This window comes from Macrobrachium nipponense, chromosome 47 (genome assembly GCF_015104395.2).
Source record: "Macrobrachium nipponense isolate FS-2020 chromosome 47, ASM1510439v2, whole genome shotgun sequence".
Classification (NCBI taxonomy): Eukaryota; Metazoa; Arthropoda; class Malacostraca; order Decapoda; family Palaemonidae; genus Macrobrachium; species Macrobrachium nipponense.
The window spans coordinates 22,298,669-22,309,999 of NC_087222.1; positions in this window are offsets into that span (position 1 = coordinate 22,298,669).

The window sequence follows — 11,331 nt, forward strand, 5'->3', positions numbered from 1 at the left end:
CAGATTCTGAAACAAAAACCAAAGAAGGGACAAAGGCAGGAGATTTCTTTGTGACTTCTGTTGGGGCCAATCACCGCTGTGACCCTAGCAACCAAAAGCTGATACACTGGGTCATAGATGCGGCGCTCCTGACGCAGTCTTTATACCAACACGATGATGTCCAAGGGTCCAAGGTGGCAACGGATGCACATGCCACTGCCACTTGAATGTCGTCCTCCCAAATCCACGTCAGAAGCTTTGTGGGGTTGCTCGCATGGTTGGGTCCTTGAGAGAAATCCACGGCAGTGTCCTTTTTCTGGGCAGGTATATGATGTGAACTTGAACTGGATTGTCTTTCTCCTTCAGTTATGATATCCTTAAGAGCCCTATCACCCCAGCAGCTTTACAAGTGGATGGGTGTCCGTGATGATGGTGAGATTCGGGCATCCAAGTAGGAACAACCTGGCCTTCGTAAGCACCAGGTGATTGCAAGGGCCGTGTCCTTTATGGGGGCATACCCTGCTTCAGAGGGCGTGAGGTGCTGACTGTACATAGGGCAAGACGCCAGCCACCCTTTGCAACAAAAGGGGCTGTCAGTCCCAAACTTGACTGACAAGCGCAATACTGCTTTGGAGGACAATGACAACCCCAATGCCTTCCTGGCTCCAATCTGTCGTGATACACCAAGCCGTCCTTGGCTAATTGCAGATGACCTCCCGTCCCTGATGGAGCTTGCTACGTAGCTGGCTATCCCAATAGACGTTTTTCCTTTTTTCCTCATGGGCGTTTTCTGAGGAGTCTCTAAAGGGCTCCATGAGGGGCGCCACTGCAAGGAAGGGTGTCTAACTGATTCATGAATCCAAACCATGACCTAATATCAGTGATAGAGGGATTCTCTGGCTGTAGAAGTTACGAATGGCATCTAGTGTTCGTCTGTAGGCTTGTTATGACTCCCATCCCAAGTGGTACCCCCGGGCTTGAGTGTAATACCTGCAGAGGCACACGTTGACAAGGAATTCATATACGTGCCAAACGCCTTTCGATGCTGTGATTGTTTATAGGCAAGGTGTCGTCGATTGCATTTATGCTTTTGGTGATGTCTTGCAGGGCATCGTCGAACCTTTCATTGTAGGTGTTGGATGCCGAAACAGTGACCCTTGATGTCCACGATATCGATACCGCTCCCATGGGGTGATGAAGGCCGTGAGTGGGCGGCTATCCAATTCCACTTTGTGGAAACCCCAATGGGCATCCGCTGTAGTCTGTATGTGTGTAAGGGGGATGCTTGAAATCATGTCGAAGGGTGCCGGCGTATGATGAGTCTCATGAAGCAGCGGTCATTGAGGTGCTGGAAGTCTTACTGTTCGGTGTGAGGTTGGCCCATTTTCTGGTACACGACCATCCTTGCACACCACTCATTGCATCCCCTGCCGGACTGGTTCTATCACGCCTTTCCGAACGTCTTCGTCAAGCTGGGCCTTTGACCTCCTCTCCCAATGCTTAGGTATTGCAGCTGGCGTGTGACAAGCTAAGGCACGGCATCAACCGCAATAAAGTATGTGGTGCTGCTTGCCCGTCATCACAGGTAAAGGTTCCTGGTTGTGTTGAAGGTCGTGGATGAGAAGTGATGTAACAACCATTCTTTTTTTTTTCTCAGTCTTGGTATGTTTCTCCTCCCTATGGGTGAGATGGGTATGGTGGCTGGCTTCATTGTCGAGGGGAGTTAGACTGCAAGACTGCCTCCCACTACTAACGTCAGCTGATGCAATGAGAGGGAAGGGTGAGGGAAACCAGGAGGTTCTATTCCCAGCTCCTTACAAGCATTCAGCAATAAATAGAAAAGTTCTTAGCTGTTGGCGCGAAGTAAACCTCCTGCTTCGTGAGTCGTCCATCTATTGATCCGAGGCACTCTCTAGAAGATTGGCTACGTCCTTCAGACCTGTTTTGAGGTTGCAACTCCTGGGGTGGGGTTTTATGGCAGGCTTGAAAGAATCGGGTGGGTCCGGCAATGCAGATCGTTGCTATTGTGTGGACACCGACCTTCTGCTTCCATGGAGGCGGCACGTCATACCTTTTGCTGGCACGATACTCGACCAGTCGAATGACGTCCCCCGCAATTCACGCAATGCTTCGCACTTGAATTACCGCAACACCGCAACTCTGGCTCTACGTCATCATTCGAGGTACCGGCCGACTCCCTCGCACCGATAGCGACATGCAGACGCTTTCAACATCTTTGGGTGCAGCTTCAAAAGTACGACACAAAGCCTGAAGGGCATCTACACTTTTAAATGTATCCACATGCCTGAAATACATGCTTTTTGACACAGGATCACTGAGAACTACCATTATTTTCCATAACAGCATATATTCAGCCAAAGCACTCCGCATTTGGGGGACACTGAAAATCACAGTTCAGTGGCCTTTTGAGCACACCATCAGAAAATAATCACTAACAGACTCTTTGCGCCCTTGTGTGAGGGCAAAAAATTCGGACCATTGCACTGCCTGATTCGATGACCAAAAGTAAAACAAAGTTTCCATGATGCATCCAGGAGCGTGTCTTGAGTAAGGGCATTCCATTTGGCATCAGAGTACCGGGCGTCCAGTGCACGTTGCAGCGCGGAGCACACAGTTGTAGTTAAATATGCAGGAACAAACATCCAGCGGCAGGAACTTGTTGATCCAGCAACGTCAATTGAACGTCTCAAGACCATGAACTCTACTGAGGACATCACAACATTACATTTCTCAGGGCAGCAGAGACAGGGACTTTGCCGGCACGTGATCCAGAACCGAGAAGAGCATCCTGAAGGGAACAGATGGTGCATTGCTGGCTTGCAATTAACGTCTGTGCTTGCATCATGTGGTGGTGACAATGCCCACCCCTTGGCATTGCAGGAGAGCATGCCTCGGTTGGTGGCCTGGGCTGGTCGACATATCAGGGGCCATGACTTGGTTCGAAAACTCATGCCCACCATATTGGTTTGCAATGAGACGTTCGTCTTGGTGACAAGGACTTTATTGTAAGAGACCAGAGAGCTGATTGATCGCAAACACGTTGCGTGTTAATGCTCAGCAGTGTATTACAGACATATCGTACAATCTTAAACATAGTTACTTATACAAGTGTCCAAATAATACAAACCAGAGCTAATATTAAAATTACAATTGAAAAGTAAGTTGTATAATTGTGGATTCTAAAAGATTTCGTGACAAGACACCTTTTGATCTTGCAATTACTGAACTGCCGTTCCAGTTTATCTGTGGTCGTTTCACTTGAAATGAATGCATATTGCATTGGATGTTTGCCAGTTTTGACAGAATACTTATGCTGTTTAATTTTCTTATTCTAAATTCTTGTTAGATTGGTTGATATAAAAGAGGGGCATTCTAACAGGAAATTTTTATAATATTACGTTGCTGCTTTTCCTTGGGGCCACTTTTTATTAGCATTCCTTTTAGCGGTGTTATTAAAGAAAGATGCGGTTCACTAAAAGATTTTAACAATGATTTTTTGTAGATTCAAAACTGCTAAAATAAGGTATGCTAAGAATGCTCTAGAAGTATGTTGCTGTGTTACTTAAACTATAAACGCAGTGCAAAGACAAAAGACAAAAAGAGTATTGAAAACATAGAGAAATTTAAAGTAATTAATCCTAATTACCCTATTTTTTTTATGCCTTCCCAAAACTCACAAAGACAATCTTCCATTCAGACCCATCGTTTCATGTGCCGGTGCTTTCAATTAACAAAATTTCTAAATGGTTAGCTGGCCCTCCTTTCCCATTTTAGGCACTTTTTCTCCAGTCACATTAAACATTCGGAAGATTTTTGTCACAAATTCAGAGAAGCACATATACACTTCACAACATAAAAACTTTTAAGCCTTGACGTAGATTAGTTTCCCTGTTCACTAAAAGTACCAGTACAGGACGTTCTTCAGTTTTAAGGGTAAAATTATCCCCCACCCCCTATTCAGATCATTTCCATTGGCGCTTGACAAAATAATAAATGCTAGTTTGAATTATGTGCATCTAATAAGTATTTTATTCATTTCGGGGATTCTACAAGCAAAAATTCTGGGGTAGTATGGGTAGTCCTTTTAAGTCCCTGTTCTAGCCAATCTGGTACATGGATCTTTGAAACTACAATATAAAGGCGATAAAAAACCCAAAACAAAAAACATGCTGATGAGATAACGTGGAATGATATCCTAACATTTTGGATAATAGGTGGGGCAATTTCAATGAATTCCTCTCGAAATTAAACACATTAGTGCCCAGCATCAAATTTAAAGTTGAATGGGAAACAGACAACAAAATTCTTTTCTTGATGTTTTAATAATCAGAGATACGACAGAATACAAATTTACACCCTATACAGAAAACCAACGTTCTCACTTTCATACATTCACTACTTTAGCTATCATGACATCTCCAAAGGACTCTGGGGTATACGAAAATCCCATGCCAGAACTGTGACCAATCTTACATCGATTTACAGGTAAATCCCTTCCCCAGAGATTAATACAACACAAACGGTCAGTTAGGTATGGACACAGAACTCGGCTATTTTCAACCATATAAATGAACATAACCATAGAATAAACTGGAATTTGTCATGTGTAATTTATAGCAGCAACTGCCGTACAAGAGTCAAATGATGGAATCGGCCTTAATAAAAGAGAGGCAGGTAATGAACATCTCAAAAGGAGCATGGATTCGGACACGATCGACAACGTCTTCATTCAACCAACCCTTAAGAAGATTAAAGGAAGATTATCAGCGGGGGTGACTTAAAATGGCTTGTTTGTGGATGGACCTCTTGGTATAAATACCACCTTTTCTGTAAACTTTTCTCATTCATCTACCTGAAGAGGGAGACAGCAGTCTCTGAAATATAGTACTTTTTCTATATTTTGGTGTTTTTATGGGCTCCTTTTATTAGATATATATATATATATATATATATATATATATATATATATATATATATATAAATGTGTGTGTGTATGTGTATGTATTTATTTATACATGTATTTTTTCCTGTAATAAAACAGATGTTGTTACAGAAAGATTTGGATGACCAAATAAAAAGGATTGCCAATAGCTAGAGGTCTTCTGTGACCTGGGGATGGATTACTTTTATGCCAATTACTATGTCCCCTCCCACCCGCCCCCAAACCTTGTTTATTAGTCCTTTTCCTGGCAGCAATAAAAGTAACCCCACCCCCTTCCCCCATCTCTAACCTTCCCTTACCCAGGCCTCCTCAACAATGGTTGAATATAATTTTTATTTAATCAATAATTTTTAAGTTTTTAATTCAAAATTAAATAATAACAACCAACTTTTACTCTTATTAGTTGTTCTGTGCTTCAACTTTTTCTGTAACGTTTCCTTGTTCTCCTAGCTATCATTACAGTTCTCCTTGGTGGTTTGCTCACAAGAATGCATGCATAGTGCATTTATTTATTCATTTAGTTATTTATTTATATGTGTGTGTGCGCGTGAGGAAGAACAGCCTAAGATGATCCCAGAAAGGATCAGGAAGGAAGGAAGGAAGCAAAGTCCTTCAGCAGAAAGGAGGCGCTCATCCAGATTCCTGATCTGGGATTATTATTCTAATAATAATAATAATAATAAAGGTCGATTTTGACTCCAAGGACTTATTCAGTTAGTTCCCACCCTTTGCTCATCTCTGGGTCAATATGGATTGTTTCACTGCTTCGTCTTTCTTCTTCATTTCGATATACTTCAACTGCATCCAATCAAAATAAGTTTGTACTATGTCAGAAAGAGAACAACAGCTGAAAAAACCTGTTCAGGTCATTTCTTCAACAAATGTTTGAAAAACAACTCATTGCCATAAATTATAGAGCAAATTTCTTTTATATAACTAGTCATAGATTTCATAGTGGCAACAAGTGGTCGTCGATGGGAGAGAAGGATTAGATTAGAGTAACAACAGAGAACTGACAATAATGTTTCAAATATTCAGGAGTAATGAAATGGTATGATAATATTCAGTACAGGTTCTCTTGGTTTTGCAATTCAGTAAAGACTGAAAAACGGGTACCTTTTGTGTGTACTTATGTGGTTGCTTGTGTATGTATATATGCATGTGTTTTATGTGAATCTGATCTGTGTTTATTAAAATATATATATATATAATATATATATATATATATATATATATATATATATATATAGTATGTATATAGAGATATATATAGATATATATATATATATATATATATATATATATATATAGATATATATATATATACACACACACATATATATATATATATATATATATATATATATATATTAATATATATATATATATATATATATATATATATATATTATATATATTTTAATAACCACAAACAACTTTGCAACCAAAATTAAACAAATAATTGAACATGAATTTGGATGCCTTAATATTCAATTAATTCCAATCAATCCACTCAAGATTGGCGTATTCTTTAACTACAAGGACAAGCTGCATGGCCTTCATGAGGTCCAACATTATTTATACAATTCAAGTGCCTGGGATGCAACGGTATTTATGTTGGATCTTTGTCGCAGGTTACTGCAGTTGAGATATTGTAGCCATATGTGATACAGTTATAGAACGGGCCAGAAAGTGAGTAAACCCGAATTTTCTAATATAAAGAACCATGCCTCTATATGTAAATTGAAGTCAACAAAAAGCATTTCTCCATTATTGGTGGTACGAGCCATAGTGATTACTTAACTACCCTTGAGTCATTATACATCAAATGGCTTGTTCCTTCTTTAAACTCTAACGTTTCCGCCTCTCCTCTTTATCTCGCATAACTGAAGTCGTAGGGTGGTGTCAAATCTTGGTCATTCGTTCTTCTCCTTCTCCTCTGAATGGTTTGGTGAGCACTGGGTCTTTTTTTACTGTAACCTTTTTAAATAATGTTAATTTTAAAAGTTTTAATAATAACTTCTTTTTTTTTCTCTTAATATTTTTTTTAATGTCTTTTTTTGTAATTTTAATGATTTTTAGTGTATATTTACAGATTGAAAATGCACATAGAAACATGTGCGAAACGTTTCGTTTGAATAAACTATGGCCTTGTTGATGTGTTTTATGGACCCTGCTGTATGCCTCCTCTTATATATATATATATATATATATATATATATATATATATATATATATATATATATATATATATATATATATATATATAAATGACAATTTCAGCAAATGCAGCAAAACTTATATGGACTGGAAAGCAGTATTCTTCAGAATGTACCTTAGCCTTGTTGGCCGGGGTAATACCCGAATTTCCTGACAGAAAATTTATCCATTCGTATAATTAATGATTTGCATTGAAGGTGACAGTTATCACTAAGAAACTGACCTCCTATTTCCACCAACCAGCCAGTGGGGTCTGAGAACCTACAAGCTTGTTATAGCTGAAGCAACAAGACTGCATTCAGCCAATGAGGAAAGCCAATAATGGTCACCCATGTTGGAGGTGCTGATTGGTTAAGAGTAAATGATCCCCAGGTGAGGGCTTTCTTCATGTTCACTCTCGAGGAGGCCGTTGTGGTGTCTGGGGAACAGTTTGTATGAATTTTGTAGTTGGCAGACTCCACATTTTTGCGATATATTGGCCTCTTCGTCCAAAGGAAAGGCAATGAACGGTCCTGCGACTACGACAGCCACTAAGGATTAGGGTGTTAAATGTATTTTGCCGTGTTTAGTACTAACCACTGAGGGTTAATTACAGTCGACCCCCCAAAATTAACGGTAAATTCTTAATAAGTAACCCTCATACTATAAGAAACTGTAATTTCCAAAGAAATACCCAACGCGGAGTTATTACCTAGATTTACCAAAGGAAATTGGTAAGGCTTGATTACTAAGGCCTCTCTCTGGTGATATCTTGTAGGTAGGTGTTCCTTGTGGTGTGTTTATAATTTAGGAATGTGTCATCAGGTGCTGCTTGATGTTGAATCATTGCAGAATCAACACATGGTCTGGTAATTAGAGAAAGGTTTTACCTGGTGAATTAAAATGTTCCCTTGTGGAACATGTTTGAAACTTGGTAATAATTCGTGATATTGTATTAACATTCAATGCTGCTCGATGCTGCCTGATTTCAGGATCAACAAACTATGGCTGAAACAGGATGTCTTGAAGGGATACATGAGCCAGCATTAGATATTAAATGGTTTTCGCTGTAGGTACCACTAAAAAATCTTTTAGTTTATGGCGCTGCATTTTGCTGCAGAATACATTTGATTTTAACATATGTAGAGAGCTTATAAGACCTTTTTAAAATCTGACATTCAAAATACTTTTTGCGTTTGTTTCAAGGGACGTGGCATAACATGGTTTTCAGTGATCGTTTACGCAGTCAGCCAGACATTCCGATCATGTATTTTAGGCTCGATTATGGAAGTCGAACCTTCAAAAAACTTGTTCCACTAATACAAAAGACTTCAAACTTTAAAAGTACAAATTCCTAACAGGTTAAATTTTTTTTAACCATGTATTCAAAAGCTCACAGGTTAGAAGAATGATGGGGTGATGGTTTACCAGACCAAACTGAATGAGTTCCAGCATAATTAGGATGCGATGACATCATTCCTTTCTTCTCACTGCGTCTCTGAACAAGTTCACAAAACGTTAATGCGAGTTAAACATGCCAGCTCGGATATTTCGTCAGTGCAGCCTTGTTACTTAATGCATTGTTATTCATAGAGTTCCTTACAGAATGATGTGTAATGCCAGTTTAGGAGCCATCAATCAATCAATTATAGAATGACGAGTTCTGCTAATCTAGGTTTCAATTGACTGATGAGGAACGGTAATTTGGACATATTTACAGTGGCAGATGTCACTGTAGAGTGGTGTGTGTTGTAGGAGCTTTACCTGTGGTTACCTGTGGTCGTCCTTATCTGTCACCATACCACCAAGGGCGGTATGATGACAGATAAAGGAGAACTCGTGCATGCAGGCTCGAAGAATCGCAAGGTGGGCGCCATAATGGTGGTCTAATCTCGACTTGCGGACAAGAAGGAGTCATTACTGGCAAAGCCACCAGAGTTTTAGTAGACGTAGCATATACATTCAGAATACCAGATCCTAAGCTCCAGTGGGCTGTGATGAAATGACTGGCTTATTAATTCATTTTCTGCTGGAGGGAACAATATCCTTTGAATAGGGAGCGAGTGTAAGTAGACTACAGGAAATACTGAATGCACAGATGTAGAAAAGTCATTCATAACAGATGTAGATTGACTCTGGCAAGTATTTTCAATTCTTTATAGCCCCTAGTACTACTAAGGATAGAAGGTATTAAAGCTCTCCGAAATAAAGACAGTAGTTACTGATGCAGGCATCATTTTAGTCCAAGCAAAGCATATAGTAGAAGTGGGGATTCACTGTCAAGGATAGTTGGCTAATACACAGCATTTTGTGTCAAAGGACGTTTTCTGCAAAGTCTGTATGAATACACTAAGGACGAATCAAGGTGGTATTATATAATTGTAAGAGGTTCTTTTTTTGTTTTTTTTAATTAATAGTCATATTCTTACATTTCACTTGTTGAGGGAATGTAATCATATTCTTACGAGGAGGCTTCAGTTAGTCAGGCTGAAGTCCTATAACTCGAAGTGTTTTCCAGTGTTTTTGGCCAATGGTAAATATTTGTCTATAAAATGGGTGAAACGTCGATTGAAATGTTGCTGATTTTGTATAATCTATTAAGGAGAAAGTGACATTCAGGCTTGATCAAATGAAGGCTGGCCAGCATTCGTTCATGGGACCAGCATCCATTTCTGTCATACGGACAAAGATATGCCAGGTGTCAATGAACTCTCCAAGTTTTTAGAGTCAAGATTCTGAGTACATTGAATTTAGCATAAAAAAAAGGGGGTAGGGTGGCTGGGCGGGGTGGGCATCTTAAGAAGGAAATGGCGCATTGCTCACCAGTCTTCAAGAATCTGTCAGTATCTTTTAAACATCAGGAACTGGGAACAGAAGAACTGATCAGTTGCATTTGGGTTCTATTGAATGGAAGTCAGACATTTCTGATGTTATGCTACACGACGCCATTCCTGCCTTTTGAAGAGAGAATTTAGTGGTTTTCCTTGCCCCAAAGCATCAGTAGGGGTTAGTACCGCAAGTGCACCTCACGTGCGGTGCACTGGAGACATAAGGTTCTCTGAAGTACCTGCAGCCCCTTTCATTCCTTTTGCTGTATCTCCATTCTTATTCTCTTTCTTCAATCTTACTTTCCTTAACCCTCTTCTAACAACTGTTTCATACTGCAGCTGTTTTTCTGAGGTTCTCATCCTCCTCCTCCTATATATAGGCAGTAACTGGAGAGTTACTGCCTATATATAGATGCCTTTGTCAACTTTTACTCTCAGTTTTCCTTTCGGCGCTGAATGGCCTCATCTGAGTTAACTGGGACCTACTACAGTTCCTTTGCATCTGTAATCAGTACCTGCATCCAACAAGCTTTTGTTACAGGCGAGAGCTTTCAATTCAGGGCCACTTCGAATCAGGTCTTGTCGTTTCCGGATACATCCATAAGGGCAGTGGATACAATGCTCCGATTAGATTGGATCGTTCAAGTCCTTCGATTATTAATAACTGAATAAGACAGGAAACAAAAGTCATTGAATTGATTACTGACGCTAAATCCAAATAGGGAATTGAATGAATCGGTACTTCACCATTAAGTCCCTTTTCTCGTTGACATAAACATTTATTCAATAACTTTCCATTATACCCAAGTGACGACGAACTTGAACGATTGGATATGAGATATTATATATATACACACACACATTATATATATATATATATATATATATATATATATATATATATATATATATATATATAGTTACTGGGAAATCATTCCTGTTGTCTTAGGTCTTACAGCAACGGTTACATTTCAGGCATTTCACAGCACACAGCAGCTATTGTCTAAGACTCTAAGCTTTTAAAAAACTAAATACAAAATGTTCGTTTTAGAATATTTATCGATACATAAAAAAATTACTAATCAGGTTTTGTAGTGAATTAGTATCAGGGAACCAGTAAGTAAATTGATGGCACCCTTTGAGATTTATAATTGCAAATCAACGCAGTCGGTTAATTAAGGTTGCCATTTTATTGTAGGAGTGAGGAAATTCAGAGTCATTCTAATAGATGATTAACAAGTAATTGTTTGAGCTGCAAAACGACCTATAGATCTCAGAATCATGTTAATTTCGATTTAGCTAAAAGAGAGAAATTTTTTACTTGTGTCTGATAAGTGCCTATCAGTATAACGCAAATACGAT